Genomic DNA, 17,753 nt, shown 5'->3' with positions numbered 1-17,753 from the left:
TTCTCATCTTAGTTTCAACATATGGCTTTTGAAATACTTAAAGATCTTTAACAATACTTGTGTAAGTTTTCTGTAAGTGGGTAATATTTTAATCAGGCACACATTAATCAATCATATGCTTTCATTAAACATTTTATTAACTAATCAGCAAATAATATCACAGAAAAGTGAACAGTGGTTTTTAGTTTAAACAGTTCTCTTCTTGATATTGTATTTGCTAGTCTGTTACTTATAAGAGAATCTCTAAATTTTGAGTTGTAAGCCTCAAAACAGTCAATTAATACACTAACTTCTCTTCTGAGTAAGGGTACTCATACGTCTTACCATAACTTTGCAAATAGGTTTTTTTAAAAAGTAGATATATACAGGCACCATATAGTTCACTATAAAAGGAACTATTAAATAGTTCCTTTTCTCTCAAATATTTATTATAAATGTGATACACTGACAAGGCATGCATACACACACACACACACACACACACACACACACACACAAACTAGTTTAACAGGGTTTTATAAAATTAACATCTATAGACCCACATCCAGAGCATAGAACTAGAGTTCTTTCTACAAGTAATGACTATTCTTTTTTTTGTTACTCTTATCTTTATAGTTTAATGGATTTTCTTCCTATATTCTTAACTAAAACCAAGCTAAGAAAAACGAAAACAAGAACTCATTATTACTTTCCTTTGATGTATGACTGACATAAAATTTGCCAGGAGAAGTCCACCAAAGGAAACAGTTGCATGGGAAAAAGACCTAAGTTACTACTGGCTATCCTTTACTTGTCTTTTTGCTACCCTGTGGACTTTGTTCTTTGAAACTATACATCTGTTTTTTTTTTCATTTTATTACTGAAGAGATTTAATCCATGACTGTGTATATAGCTCGTATGAGGTCTCTGGTTTGATTAATCCAACAGGAATATTCACATCAAACACTAAAAATAAGCCATAACATAAAATCTTTTGAAAAGTCACCAAAACATCATGAATTTTCACAACTTCATGCTAATTAGAAAATTCCATTTTACACTTAGCAATTAAAGGAAATAAAGTACTGAATGCACTCATTACAGGACATCAATGAAGAAACAAATCAGGCTACATGGCTTTGAACCTAAACTTCTTTACTTAGTATATAACTAGTTCCTATGTTTCTGAAATGAGAGCCATGTCATTGCTACTACTTCTATTTTTATTGTGAAGATGAAATGAGTTACTAACATGTAAAGTATTTAGAATTGTGCTGGGCATATAGAAAGTATTCAATAAACATGAGCTGCAATATATTATACATTGTACTTTTCTGAGTCTTGCTTTTGTTATGAAATCTTATATGTGCAGATCTGTCTAAAATATTGCAATGTCACATTTTACAAAATGTTATTCAGCAAAGGTATGATGATGTGACTATAAAGTAAGGTAATTGGTTTACTTTATAACCGCATTTAGTACAGTTTACATTTCTGTGGTTCTCAAGTACTCTTACATTCTTAAACAAAATCCATCTTGAAGAACATCAGTTTTTGATAGATGAACACAAAGAATTGATATATATTTTGATACTTTTGAGAAAAGTTCCACATTTTTTGTATTAAAATTGACACAATGAGCTATAGATATAGCTCAGTGGAGCAGCACTTGACTAGCATTTGTGGTAAGTCCCTGGCTTGAATATCCAGCACCACTAAAACAAAACAAAACAAAAATCCCAATAACTTTTTAATAAATAAATCTTATCAAGCACAAATTCCTTATTTCCTTTGGACATACCCAGAATCAAGTAAATACAAAGAATCAATTTGCTAACTTTCCCCATAGCAATCTTAGTATCTGACTAATATTCAATATTAATAACTTAATAACTGAAATTTCTTTAAACTCTGTATCATTTTGGTCTCCAGAAATATCTGCTTCATTTTTTTTTTTAAACATAACCAATTATTTTTCTTTACTAGGTAAGATGCTTAATAATTTAAAATACTATGCTAGGTTAGGTCAATAGTTTATCCAAACTCATACAGGTATCCCTTGTACAAATGGTATATAATACAATACACCCAGTTTCCATATTTACTCCCTTATAATGATGCATCTGATAATTGTTTATGGTCACAGACACTATGCTAGGAAAACAACGTACTAGAGTTAACACATTGGAAATAGTCTTTGTCTTTCAAAATTTCAGTTTGGCTATGAAACAGCTGTAAAAAGGATACATATTCCACAGGGAAAAAAGACAAGCGTTAAAACCTGAACCAATTTTACCAACACTTTTATGTATTTTAAACTGTCCATAAATTCCACATAAAATTTATTGAAAACAGAAATAATGGTAAAGATTCTTAAAATTTATGCAAAGATATCAAAAATACATTGCTAACTGAAAATATTAAGGAGCCTAGTACAAGTCCATTTTTGTTAAAAATATACTTTTACACAAATGACATGAAAAAGTCAATACAGAAGTGTTTCAAATATATTATTAAGTCTTTAAGAATGATTAGGGGCAGAATACGTCCTGAAATGTTTTGGATAATTTCCAGGTTTGTAGTGCTTGCAATTGTATTGCTTGGAGTTTTTCATTACTAGAGTGTTTTTTTTTTTTTTTTTTTTCTGTTTTGTTTTTGGTACTGGGGATCGAACGCACAACCTTGCACTTGCCAGGAAGGTGATTTTTTTTTTTTTTTTTTTTTTTTTTTTTTTTTTTTAATTTTTATTTAAGGAGAAAAGAAAAGAAAAAAAAAACAGTGAAGGGTACAAGTTATACAGATTTACAGAAGAAAAAAAATGCGCAGTAGGAAATCACTAGTTAATAGATTACATATTGCCATCTTAGAAATAATTGTTCAAGTCACAGAATTAAAGTTTGTAGAGTGGACATTCCAGCAATGATACTGCAAACAGTTCTGTTCAATGATCCATTAGAACTCTGTGATATCATTTTCTGTCTTATACATTTAAATATACATGCAGTTATATAGTTTAGAGCATTTTCTTTTCCTCTCTTTTGTACAGTGACTATTACACATTTTGGGTTTCATTGCTCCCACTGTTCTTATTGCTTTTTTGGAAGAGAGTAAAACCAAATGTGACATGACAGAACAGAATCGGTCAAGTCAAAAGGGTGGATATAATAGATAATATAAAAACATAATACAAGGTGATCAACAATGGTTACCCTAATGCCTCCCGCTATTTCTAATAGAATTGCCTATATCGTTAGTTGTAATACTATTGAACAAAACCGTAAAGGATAAAACCGACAAAACCAAAACATTGGAGATATTGTAGGTCTTCAAAAGTAGATAGAAGTCAACGAGAAGGTGATTAAGCTACTGAGCTAAATCCTCAGCCCCCCTACTAGAGTATTTTTGATTCAGAAAATGATACATACCACTAGGAGTGGCAGCACACAGCTGTAAACCCAGCACTTGGAAAGCTGAGGCAGGAGCATCACCATAAGTTTGAGACCAGTCTGAACTACATAGAAAGATCCTGTCTCAAAACTCTAAGAAAATGATATAAAATACAATGAAAATGGAAAATAATAGATGCTGCTGTCCATACATAGATTTTAGGGGGATATTTAAGTAACTATCTATGAAACTTATATTAAGCATCTTCTATATAAAAACACTGTACCAGATACTAAGGAATAAAAATATGCAAGTCATGTTTATAAATACTTTGACCAAATTCCTGAAATTGAAAATTCAAGAATTGACAAAGATGGTGAGAGCTAAAGTCGTAGACATGGAAGTGATCTACAGAAAGTCATTAACAGATAATACAGCTTGAACATCCTGATCCTGAAAATCCAAAACATGAAATGCTCCACAAACCAAAAGTTTGAGCATAAACATGACTCCAGAAGAGCAAAGTTTCATATTTAATCTCACATGACAATTCAGTTAAAACACAGGCATGCTAAAAGTTCTGTATAAAAAATACCTTCATGCTACACACATACAGTACAAGGCACATATGAAGAATAAATGAATTTTGTTTAGATTTGAGTCATTCCCAAAATATTTCACTGTATCAATCTAAATACGCCAAAACTTTAAAAAAGCATCTGGAATCTAAAACAATTCTCGTCCCAAACATTTTGGATAAGAAATAGTGATGATAGATGAGATAGGCAAGAGGTAAGGTAGAACTATATAAAGTGATTTTACTACTTTTTTTTTTTTTTTTTGTCTTTTTCGTTTTTATCGGTACCAGGGATCGAACTCACAACTGCTTGCTTGCAAGGCAGGCGCTTATGCCGCTGAGCTAAATCCCCAGCCTCCTTTTTTTCTTTTCTTTTTTTTTTTTTTTTTTGGTCTGATTTTACTACTTCTTATGTCAGATATTTATACATATATGTCTTTGTATCAGTGTCAGAAAGTGTTAAAAGTTATTTCACAGCAAAATTTAAGTTTCAGAACATAAATACTTTGTGGCTAAACAGATAGTATATAGCAGAGCTGGGATTTGAACTCAGGTATTTTTTTTTCATTTTATAAAAAAAGGTAAAACAAAATTTCTTTAAAAAATAATACGAGAATAACAAGTTAATATGTTACATGTTATCTTTAAAGCAGGTTTTCAAGGTGTCAGACATGAGCATAAAAATTTCTCTAATTCATATTAGCACAAACCTTCCTTTTTAATGAACTGAGACAACAGTATAATCGATTTGCATTTTTTCCCTTTTCATTACTGTCCTTTCCCTTTTCATCTATCCTAGTTCCTTATTCCTTTCGAATTTCTTCTCATTTTTCTCATGGTATCTATTGTACATTTCAGAACTCATTTACTATTTCAGTTTCTCACACCAGACAGACAATACAATGTTTACACATGTGAGTATGATTTATTTCACTCATAAGTATGGTCTCAAGTTGTATCCATTTACCTAAGAAAGTCTCAAATTTATCCTTCTTTATGGCTGAATAGTATCCCATTATATAATTATATATTGTTTTTATCCATTCCTCAGTTGATGGACATTTGGGTTGGTCCCAAGATCTTGCTATCACAAATTGTGCTGCTATAAACGGGTGCACATCCATTGCTGTGGTGTGATGTTTGTAATTCATTTGAGAAGATACCCAAAAGGGGAATAGCTGGATTGAATGGAACCTCTGATCCTAGTTTTTAAAGGAATAGTCACACTGATTTTCACAATGGTTGTACTAGCTGACATTCTTACCAACAGTGGGTTTTTTTTTCTTCCCACAGGCCTTCCAGTATTTGTTATTGGTTGATTTCTCGATGACAACCATTCTTTCTGGGGTGAGATGGAATCTCAGTGTTGTTTTAATTTATATCTCTTGAAGGACCAGTAATGTTGAACATCTTTTCATATATTTATTGCCATCTGCATTTCTTCATCACAGAAGTATGTATTCATCTCAGATGCCCATTTTTGGATTGAGTCTTTGAATTTGGGGAGCCTGATTTTTTTCATTCTTTATATGTTCTAGAATAGAAATCTTTTGTCTGAGGGAAAATTGGCTAAAAGTTTTTCTCATTCTGTGGACTGTCTTTTCACTTTGTTGGTGATTTCTTTTGCTGTGCAAAAGCTTTTTAATGTAAGATGAGATCCCAGTTGTTAATTCTTTGAAGTATTTCCCATGTGGTCTGGGTTTTGTTGACCTCTGGTATTTTTAACCATATTTTTAATTGTCAGGCATATATGAAGAACATAAAACCAAAATATACCTACTTTGTTATGATTGAAATAGTAACACTTAAAAATATAGAAAAGAGTAAAATTTCTTTAGAGAAACTATATGCTTGTTAAAGGTCTCAGAACTAGTAATAGACCTAACCAAAACTAGAATACAAATGTTTGGCTTTCTAGTTCAGTATTCATTATACTATGTAGTTATCTTATGTTACAGTAATTTGAATAAACCCAAATTTCATACATGTGGAATATTTAGCTAATTAACACCTTTTCTCTCTCTTTGTGTGTACAGATAGATAGATATAGATAGATAGATGAACTTAAAAACTTTCTTAACATCTCTGTTTATGTTACATTTAGTATTAAAAACTACCTCAAATCCTTCTGGGACATATGTGCCATAAAATCCTTAAAAGTTACCTAGTTTGCCTAAATACCTACTATGTTATATAGGTCATAGCTTTTCTCTAGGGGAGTAATGGCAAACCTATGGCACAGCAGGCTGTATCACTGAATGCTCTAAAAGGTTCACTACCACTGCCCTAGAGCATGGCGCATTTCCAGCAGTCCTTTCACCTTAGTCAAGTTACTGCTTACTTCTGGTTCCTTTTCCCTGGCTACTATTTCAGAACAGATTTTTTTCACATTCTGTGTAAGACACCTGTGAAAGTATCATCCTTAAATCTTAGCTCAAAAAACAGTTCCCAATCAGCTACACTATGAAAATTCTTGCATTCTTAGAAACATTTCTGCTTTTCTAAAATTCCAAATCACCTCCATTAAGAAAGATGCAAAATAAAACAAAACTCTAAAATTCTCTTGGGATACTTATTTCTTTTTCAGAACCATGAGCTTCCTACAGCCACCCTGTTAAATACAAGTAATACACACGTATATATGGGTCTCAGTAATGTAGCTTTATCATAGCGTATAATCTAATGCATATATATGTGCATTATATATAAATAATATATTTACACTACAAAGTACTACTATACAGAAAAAAAGTTACCAGTAAGCCAATCAGTTTGAAATTTAGGGTTTCTCAAAAACAATTTATAGAACTGAGTATCTTTGCTGAAAAATAAAACCATCAGCAAAATTTTGCTTATATATTGCTATAATCAGTTTTCTTCCTTGTAATCCTTACTTTTGCAGCATCTTCTATGAACTGATTTTAACAAAACTTCCCATCACTTTAAGTAGACCCAGTTGATTACATGGTGAGGTCTCAGTCACTATACTAAGTCTAATCTTACTAAAAACATGCAAAAGTAAAAGCCACATTAAGAAAAAAGTCCTTAAGTCTCAAATCTGATTATCTAAAAAAAAAATTTTTTTTTGGGTCTTTTTCCTTTTTATCAGTACCAGGGATCGAACTCACGACTGCCTGCTTGCAAGGCAGGCGCTTATGCAGCTGAGCTAAATCCCCAGCCCCCCCCCAAAAGATTTTTAAATGGTAGTTAAAATGAAAAGTAAAATGACTATTTTATTTCTTTCTAGATGAATTTTAGCTTTTAAGTAACTGTAAGAAGTAGTAAGACATGTTTAATAATACACTCACCCGAAATCTTAAGCTAAAATGCATTTATGTGACAATTATTGAATGGTCCACAAGAGGGCACACTTTAAATTACTGCAAATAAAGTGGGAAAATTAAAAATTCAGACTTCCCAAAAACCAGAAACACAAAAACAACAACAAAAAAATGCCAGTATATTAGAAATTGACCACATTCTTTTAAATTGATTAGTCACCATAATTAAAAGGCAACAGATCTTGAAGTTATCTTTTGTTTAAATGCACACATAGGAATTTTCTTGGACACATGTAACAGAGGATCTTGAGGGTACCAAGTCTTCTTCTACATTAACATTAAAATATATAATGTCTTAGCTATCTGGAATTTGGCTGCCCTAATGATCTTTTCAAGACACTGGCTACTTTGATACAGTCCCAGTGAACAATTTGTTCAAGACAACTTAATATAAATAAGAACAAGTGGGATATGTTTTAGGTACTTAAGGAAAATCTTCCAATTAAATATAAGCTCACTTAATTAAGGTATCTGAAAAGCACCTGAAAAAGGATATACATAGAATATACCTCTAATATGCAGGAGAACTGTAAACTCGAGCCTGATTTGGGCAATTTAGTGACACTCTGTCTCAGAATTTAGAAATTAAAAAGGCACTGGGGATGTACTTCAGTAGCTAAGTATAAAAGCCTGAGGTTCAATTCGTAGGACAGTCCCCCACACCCAACGGATCACTTATGTATAATCTGCATCGTCACCTCTATTCTGCCACTTGTAGATTCTCTTCCTATTCCTTCACAACTTCCTGTCCTCCTTCCCTTGTTGATCTCACTCAGTTTCATGATTGTAAAACAGCATCTCTTATATTAGTTCTCAAATTCTTATTATCGTAACTCTGCTCTCTCACCTGTATATTACATTCACAGGTCCAACAGCCTAATCTGCAATTTTGATTTTGATGTTCAGTGAGTGCAAATCTACAGCAGAAGTTGACAGTATCACTTCTGACTATTTGTATACTTCAGATAAAAGTCTTTTATTAAATGTCAAATACTTATAAATATTCCCTCCTGGTCTTTTGCTTGTCTTTGTATAGTCTTAACATTACCTTTGAAGAGCAGATTGATTTTTAACTTGCAAATCACATTTTTATCATTCTTTTCTTGCTGTAACTGAGAAAATTATCAAACCCAGGTTCACAAAAAGTTTTCTCTTAATTTTATACTTATATCTATAATCCATTTGAATTAATTTTTGTATGTAGTATGAGCTTTAGTTTTTTTGGATATGGATATCCAATTCTTTCACTGTTTGCTGAAAATATTTTTTCTATCTTGAATAGATTTTGCAATGTTGTAAACCATTAGTTTCATATGGAAATAGGTCTATTTCTTGACTTTTAACTCTGTTCAATCAATGTATTTATCTTTTTTTTTTTTTTTTGTCTTTTTCCTTTTTATCGGTACCAGGGATTGAAATCACAACTGCTTGCTTACAAGGCAGGCGCTTATGCCACTGAGCTAAATCCCCAGGCCCAATGTATTTATCTTTCCTGATAACAAATATCACCATGTCTTGATTACTATTATTTTATAATGAGTCTTGCAATGAGGTATTGTTAGTCCATAGTGCGTTTTTCCCCTCAAAACTGCTGCATTTTTAGCTTTCTTAGTTACATATGGGCTCTGGGATCATCTTGTCGATTTCTTTAAAAATTGCTGGGATTATGATAGGTGCAGTGTGAAATCTATATAAATTTGGGTAGCAATAACATCTTAACAACATTGCATCTTCTTACCTACAATGTGTTTCTTTCTGCTTAAATTGCAATAGCTCCTAGCTGTTTTCTGCAGTGTTAAGTCTGTATTATTTTCACTGAATATTTCATATTTTGATGCTACTTAGGTTGAAAAAAACTTAATTTCCAAATTTTTATGCCAGAACACAGAAGCATAATTGAATACTACATATTAACCTTGTGTGTTTAAACTTCCTTACTTATTGTTTCTGGTATCTTTCCTACACGAATAGGAATTTCTCCACAGAAGACCAAGTTTTCTGAAAATAAAGGTAGTTTTACTCCTGTATTATTAAACCACTTTACAGTTTCATTCTTTTCCACTTTGGATGCCTTTACTGTATTTCTCTTTACCGCCAATCTCCACAATGTTAAAACCGAAGTGAACTGACAAGTGTTGATGTACATCTTCTGTCTCTGACCTTAGAGGAAAAGTATTTTGTTTTTATCATTAAAGTTCATACAAGATTTTTTATTTCCCTTTTATCAGGTTAAGGAAATTCTCACTTATTCTCACTTTTTGTAGCATTTTAAAATAATGAATACTTTAAAACTTCTGTATTTTGATTTAGTAATAGATTCGCAGCAAGTTAAAAAATATATGGGAAGATCAGGTATACCCTCCCTCCAATAGCAACATTTTCCATAACTAGATTACAGTCTTAAAACTATAGAAAATTAACACTGTCACTATCAAAGAACTTCTTGATTTAACCAGCTGGGTATGGCACTTTTTGGGGTGGGGAAATCCTATACAATTTCACTGTACATGTAGCTACATTTAACTATCACCATTGTTTACATACAGAATCATTCTGTCACTGTAATAACCACTCCTTGTACTCTGTGGCCATATACCTATACTTCAAATCTTTAACATCTGTCAACCATTAATCTGTTCTCCATCTCTATAATGTTATTTCAAAAATGGTACAAAAATGGAATTATCCAGTTATGTAGCCTTTTGAAAGAGACATTTTAGCACTCAGTGTAATTTCTTGTGGTCTCCAAGTTAAGGTAGTAATAATTTATTCCTTTTAATTGCTGAGCAGTAGCATTCTATATAGATCTACCACAGTTTGCTAAACTCCTCATGCAATGAAGAATATTTGGCTGCTTCTAGCTTTTGGCTATTTCAAGTAAAGACACTATGAACATTCATGTGCAGATTTTTTGCAGCAATACATAAATACTCAAGAGGTGTACAGCTGCGTGTTTATAGGGCATTTAGGGAGCTGGGGATTTAGCTCAGCGGCATAAGCGCCTGCCTTGCAAGCAGGCAGTCATGAGTTTGATCCCTGGTACCGATAAAAAATGAAAAAGACCAAAAAAAAAAAAAAAATAGGGCATTTAGACTTATCTTTTAAAATTTATTCTGAGATAATTATTTTCAAACTTTGTGAAAAAAGCCATTGCTCTTTCCAGAACCTTAAAGCTGTGTCTGTGTAGATACAGCAACAATTAGAATTAATATTTTTAAGGATGATACACACTTTACGTGAAAAGGAAGGAAGAGGTTCAAAACTAAGCAACCAAGTATCATGCTTAGCAATAAAGGTATGTAAGTAAATATCCAGATTACTTTAAAAAAAAATAATGGCATGAATCAAGACAAATCAAATTGAAAGCACCTTCATTTAGCCTATCAGGTCAGATATGCTCTAATTTGTACCTTTTTCCTCCAAACCTTGTATCAGTCCATCATTATGTGCCAGCTACATAATTTTTTTCCTTTGTGCTGAGTTCTATCTTTGGAAGCTGAACACCCTAATATCTCCTTATCTTCATTTTTTCTTCCCATTTGTTTATTAAACTCTTAACTCATGAGATTAATAAAAATACTCTCTCACAATATAAACTTAGTTACCTTTTTTTACTCTCTAGAGTGTCTAATTCTTTTCATTTAATAAGAGAACTAGGACTCTGGAATGCTAAGAGGTAGGAATCTGGAATCACACCTTGAACAAATTACTTTTAGCCGAACGTGCCCAGTTACTATTATCTTAAAATCAGAGGAGAAAAGTCCTACCTATTATATAAAATAAAAATAAAATGAATGAAAATTCCTTAGAACTCCAGGTATACTTTAAGAGCTATATAAGCATCATCCATTGTTGTTAGGGAATTTATCACAATGTGTAATTATATGCTGCATGATGACTATTAGATTTATCATCCCCTCCTGGACTCTAGTCTCCATGAAGATATTAATTATGTCTGTTTTGTTTACCATTATTGAAAACCACTATCTGGCTCTGTTCTAGCTGCTAGGTAATAAGTGCTTGATGATGAATATACGTTTACTTTTTAAAAATCAGAATTAAGGAAAATGGGAAAGTAGTTTTAAGTTTCACTTGTCTAGTGATAAGAATATATGTGGCATTGGTATAGAGAGGCTAAACTACTTCAAATCCAGGCACTGTTATTCTAACTGAAGCTGAAAATTTTATTTCCTTTTCAAGATTTTTAAATTCTTTTTTCACGTGTAACAGTTAACTGCCAAGTTGGGTGTAGTGGTGCATGCCTGTAATCTCAGCAGTTGGGAGACAGGCAGAAGGATCCCTATGAGTTCAAGGCCAACCTGGGCTACATACCGAGTTCAAGGACAGCCTGAACTGCACAGTGAGGCCTTGTCCCAAAAAACCGAAAAATGAAAAAGCCTTGAACTGTATTAAAAATGAGAAACCATCTTTCTACATCCTTCCTGTCATTGCTCCCAACTTTACATGGCTTTCTTAAACGACAATCAAAGTTCTCTCTAAGATAGTGTCTCCTCTTAATCATTTCTTCTACGTATTTAAAAAACTCAGCTCATCTATCCCATATTACTAGGTAGTTTTCCAAGACTTTCTAAACCAAGAGATAAATAAATACAAAAAGCAAAAATGCTATTTTGAAAGCTTAAGATTTAAACAATTTATTCAGATGTTTTTTGTTTGGAATCATTACCTTGGAAGATTATGCTATAATACACAAAGTCATTTAATTATTTTCATTAGCCTTTTGTCTCAAATACATTGCTGTTCTAATTTTTGTTTCATAGAAAATTTATTTTGTGTAGATATGATCATTAAGTAAATCTGAAACCTCACTTAAAATTTAAAAACCTATTTCTCCAAATGAAATAATACTGATGACAGAATTAAAGAACTTTAGAAAGAATATGGGATTTATATTATCAAAACTATGTGTTATGATTAGTTCATTTAACATGGGCAAATTAATTTATAAAAAGAATTTATGTCATACTTAATTTGAGTTTATAAAATAGCAAAGTGAAGTCCAGTAGAAATCATTTAAAAATTTCTGAAGTAAAGAACCAGAAACCACTTTTCTCCATTTATCTCTATTTCCCCTGTAACCAGAACTGTATACTTTGTAACTTCAGAGTTTTAGAAAAGAGATGTTTGCTACTGGTTTGGATTGACTTTTCCTAAGTTCATCTTCCCTGAAAACCTATCCCATTATCGTTTTTTATATTCATTAGAATCATTTAGTGGATATATATGGTTTTCTTGAATTTTTTTTTTAAGTGTATGTTTGTAGTACACAGTGCTTAGACTCCTTGTGTGGAGCTGTTTCTCTTGAATTCTTCTGTGAAGGCAGGATTATAGCTCAAGGGAAATATGGCTGAGCAGTAATAAGTCTGAAGGAAAAAATAACCCCACCAAAAGATAACAGTAATTTTTCACTCAACAAACTTTCCTCAAGTTATAAAAACTTTTCAATGTGGGAAAAGATGTATGCAGAAGAGAGTAAGGCATACTAGGTACCTATCAACCACCTTTAACAATCATCAGCACGCTGTTGTTTTAGTTTTAGCTATACCCCCATCACTTCTTCGACCACTGTATAGGTATTATTATCATTACTATCTTTATTACTACTACCTAGTTTTTGAAGGTTGGTTTTATATACACATTTCTCTATCTACTGAGACTGAAATCTTTAATTTTGATAAGCATTTATCCTGAACTAGAACATTTTCATCCCAAGAGAAAGGTGCCACATGTTCCTTTGCAATCAAAGACACAAGCCAATATTCTATGGTTTTTCTCACCTTTGATTCGTCTTACATGTTCTCCAACTTACTATAAATGGAATTATATATATGTGCTTTTCTTAATTTTGGCTTCTTTCATGTCTGGAAGGTTCTTCCATAGTGTACCAGTACTCCCACCCTTCTTATTGCTTAGCAGTATTTCTTTCTGTGAAGTACTAATACTTGTAAGTTGTCTCCTGCTGATGGACATTTGTTTCCAGAGTTGTCCAGAGGCTCTGGTGACAAAGCTATTATGAACACTTGGTATATGTGCATTTTACTCACACATACTTTACTTCCTCAGTGTAAGTAAAAGGAAGGAAATAAAAAGTAGAGATTAAATTTAAAAAGCATGCAATAAAGAAAAGTAAAAAAAAAGTTCCTGTAAAAGTTTAATGGTTTATAGGCACATAATAAGACCAATCAAAAATAAGAGAAAAATCAAACTACCAATACCAGAAGAATATACTGCTACAGATACAATATTCAAATGAATAAAGAAATACTGTATGATCAATCTTACCAAACTTCTTTTAAAAGCTGAAGAAGGAGGAGCAATTTTCACCTTAGGGGAACACACTTACCACTGAGCTAGGAGATAAGGAAAAAACCTCCGGGGAAATATTATTTATATTGAATTGTGAAAGCCTGACAGGGAAGAGCAGTGGGAAGAGTGTTCTGGTGAGAAAGAAAAGTACGGCAAAGGCAAATAGATGTGAAACTGGATGACAGCTTTTAGAAATTTCAAGTACTTTGAGACATGGAACTGGAAGGTATAGAGAGTAAGTACATTTAAACAAATAAAACAAAACAGGTCATAGAAAAGCTTTCTATGCTAAGTTAAGGAGTCCAAATACAACTGAAAGGTATAAGGAGCCACAGAAGGATTTTATGTTCATGAACAATATAAACAGATTTGGTGTTAGAACGTGTGCTATAGCAATACTGTGGAAGATGCAGAAAAAGGTTACCAAACTGTAGGCAGGATGCCCAGTAAGCAGGAAACATACTCTAGGCAAAGAAATGAAATTAAAATGGTGCACAGTGTTATGGTTGATACATTGTGTCAACTTGAGAAGTTTAGATATTTCTCTAAGAGACTCAGCAGGGAGCCAGAATCCTTAGTTTGTAAACATCTGCAGCCCCTTAAGTGCCTGCTTGGCAAAAGGGAAGTGGTTGAGTTCAATCTGCGGTAACAACAACAACAACAACAACAACAAAACACCAAAAAACAAACGACAACAACAATGAGGACGACAACAACAAGAAAGAATCTGCAGCCTGTGCAAGAGGAGGGGCGGAGATTCTGTGTGAGCTACATCTGCCCTGGAATGGGCTGTGTACAATATAAGGGAGGAGAAGAGGCTTCTCTTCCTTCTTCACGTTTGCTCTGCTTGCTGCCTTACAGTGCTGCTCCCTGCCATCCACTCTGCCTTGGAGCCAGCTGATTATAGACTGAAACTTCCACAAACAGTGAGCTAAGTAAACCTTTCCCTTCTTCACTTTGGGTGTCAGGTATTTTGTCCCAGCAACAAGAGAAAACTAACCAAGACATACAGAAAAGTACAACTGTTCTCTAAAGATAGCCCTCAAATGAGACTCAGGTTTTCTAGTAAGGCAAGAAAAGAACCTGTCTGTAACAACCTTGATGGCACCCCTAAGACTTAAGGCCATAATAATGCAATAGAGGCATGTAGCTCTCTAATGGTATGATTCAATGAAGAGTACAATTTAGAATATTCAGAGGCAAGAACAGAATGCTGCCCAGTCACAGGGTTTAACTAACACATTTTCTCACATTTGGGCTTTGGAAAAATGCAGATGGCTGAGTACACAGGTAAATGTAAATATCTGGTATTACTAAGGGCAGAAGTATACTTTATCAATCAAGAATGAGGACATAACGCTATGAAGCTTCACAAGTTTATTCAAAATGTTCCACTTCTCAAAAGATCTCTCAGGCAGGCTAGATTCTTCTTCAAAGTAAGTCTTATTCTGCTTTAATATATGGACAAATAGGTGGATTATGACTTAAAACCAGTGCTACTAACTACAGATAAATGCTGTACACTGAAATGTCAAAATCTGAAAGTCAAAAGGTTGATAAAACATCTTACTCTGGGTAATATTTTGTAATGTCCATAGAATTCAACACACTGATAATTCTCCTTTGCAGAAAGAAAAGCTGACAAGTGAACAAATCTACCCAGCTGTCTAAATTAAAGGAACTATAAGGCCAAATTCAGAGAACAGAAAGAGAGGAATTTGTATCTATTATGTGCTGTACACTGCTAGTTTAAAAAATATTAGTATATCACTTTACTAGAGCCACCATAACAAACTGAATTTCATTGTCTGCATTTTTAAGATGCAAAGTAAACAAAACAAATTTAAACAAACTGCCCCAAAATATAAAATTTAGTAAAAAGTGGAACCAGGACCCAGAATCAATTTATCACTCAGATTTTTAAAGAAATTCTAAAATTACACATACAGAGATGCTCAACCTCACTCAATATGAGACATACAAAAAAAACTACATTAAGATGTGAGCTTCTGAAATTTGGCCAATCTGGTAAGTGAGAAATCTTAAAGGGTACGCTGTTGTTGAGATTACAAAAACAAGCGCTCTCATACATTACTGGTTAGAAAGTAAAATGGAACTAAATACATTTTATACAAAATATATTTGTATTTACCTTTTTACTCAGCAATTCTACTTCCTGAAATTTATCTTTCACAAATATGCAACAATATATGCATTGGTTATTAATTACAGCATTATTTACAAAAGAAAAACATTATAAACAGTGTAATGCCTAAGTATGTGACTGAATAAACTAGTAAATCCACATAGTAGAATATTATGCAGCAGTTAAAAAGAATGAAAAAAAAAAAAAAAAAACCTCTAGTGAATTTCCAGTGGGGAAAAAAAGCAATTACCTAAAATTACAACATTTTCTCTAATGAAGGAAAATTAAAAATACGTGCAGGTAATCATAAAAATTGGGGAAGATAAATTTGGAATCAATGAAATAAATGCTTATGCATGAAGAAGGTAGGGACAGATGGTAGTCAGACTTCTCTGTATACCTTAACATAATTCTGACTTTTTATGTATTTTATATATACTGAAAAGTCAACATTGAATAATGAATAAAAAGTAAACCATACAACTGAACATATAAACTTAACTGCATATCGAACAATAACCTAGTTACACAGAAAAAAATTGTAGTAACTTTGACCAGCACTCTACAAAATTTCTGGATATAGTAAGTTGAAATATGGGCCCCTCTTCTAAATAAATCTAATGTCAACCTGAGAATATCATCTATTTTGGTAAGAGAATGTTCACAAATCCTGGATGTAGGACAGGTCCTAAATTTAATGACACATAGGATATGGGGGGAGGCAGAGAGACACAGAGATGAAGAGGGCTACGTAAAGTATATACTGCTTTTGATACCACCAAGCGTGTAGCAGTTTGATATGGTGGGGCTCTAGTAAAGTGATATCCTAGGATACATTTTAAGGGCAAAAATAATTTAAAAATTTGAAATTTATGTAGTGTGCTTTGTGTTAGCAGTGTTGGTGATATACTTCTAATACAATATGGTATCCTGGAAGCCAACTCATGAATCTTCGAAACCAAAGGAGCCATCAGTTTACTACTGGGATCAGACCAGTGGACTTGTAAGAAGTTACTGGTGACCTCAAGAAGACTCATTTTGAAAGCAACAGGATATAAAAGCAGAAACCTGTTTAGGATATAAGGTATAATAACAAAATACAGTGAATGTATAAATTTTTAAAAATTTACAATAAAAGAAACATTGACACCAACCCCCTCAAATAACCTCCCCCTTCAAATACACTTATCCCACTGACCTTTTTGAAGAAGTGCTAGAAATTCTTTTTGTAAGAGTCTTTAGTTGAATTTTTCTGGCTGCCTTAATGTCCTGAATTGACTTCAAAATATTTACCACTTATAGTCATTATGAAAAGTCACAGTGCCAGATCTGCTGGACAGGGTGGAGGACACACTATAATGTTTTTATTTGACAGAAGTCGTCATAAATGTTTGATCCACCTATTGTGAACAAAATATACAGCGAAGTTTTCAACATTCACTGTATTTTTTGTTTGTCTCTCACAGGCTTGCTTAAGAAAGAAGGGAAGAGAGAATAAGTCAATGAATATACTCACAACATGTAAGCAGAAAAGCAGTCAAGAAAAGGTTTTCTGATTTGTTTAAAAGGGGAGAAAAAAATCAAGTTTGTATGCTCATGAAAGTGAGTGATCAGGTAAAGAGAAAAGAAGTGATGACACAGGCAAGGGCAGAATTATGAGTTTAGTCAAGGAGTATGATCTAACGAACAGAAACACTGGCTTTAGGAACCTAGATAACTCATTTTATCATACAGAAAGTCAGTATGTCTGGGGATAGAGATGGACAGGCTAACAGGGTGATTGTGATGACAAATGATGCCAGATGCTTGGAAAACTTCTGATTGCCTTATTATAGTCATTGGAACAGGAAGCAAGTTCATCAGCTCAAATTAAAGAGGGTGGAGAGTTTGGAGGTTTTTTTTTTTTTTTTTTTTTTTTTTTTGGTGCTGGGGATTGAACTCCAGACTATGTGCTTGCCAGATAGGCACGTACGCCACTCAGCTAAATCCCCGGCCC

The 17,753-nt window shown here is 33.0% G+C and overlaps 1 protein-coding gene across 2 annotated transcripts in view; it reads right to left on the bottom strand.

Moving 5' to 3' along the window:
- The window catches only part of Nipbl (NIPBL cohesin loading factor), a 161,233-nt gene that overhangs the window by 96,794 nt on the left and 46,686 nt on the right, over positions 1 to 17,753 (bottom strand). The window lies entirely within an intron of this gene.

This window comes from Cavia porcellus, unplaced genomic scaffold (genome assembly GCF_034190915.1).
Source record: "Cavia porcellus strain 051 isolate PalLab524CR breed Dunkin Hartley unplaced genomic scaffold, mCavPor4.1 scaffold_11, whole genome shotgun sequence".
Classification (NCBI taxonomy): domain Eukaryota; kingdom Metazoa; phylum Chordata; class Mammalia; order Rodentia; family Caviidae; genus Cavia; species Cavia porcellus.
The sequence above is the reverse complement of the archived record's forward strand: the minus strand, read 5'-3'. Positions and strand labels throughout refer to the sequence as shown.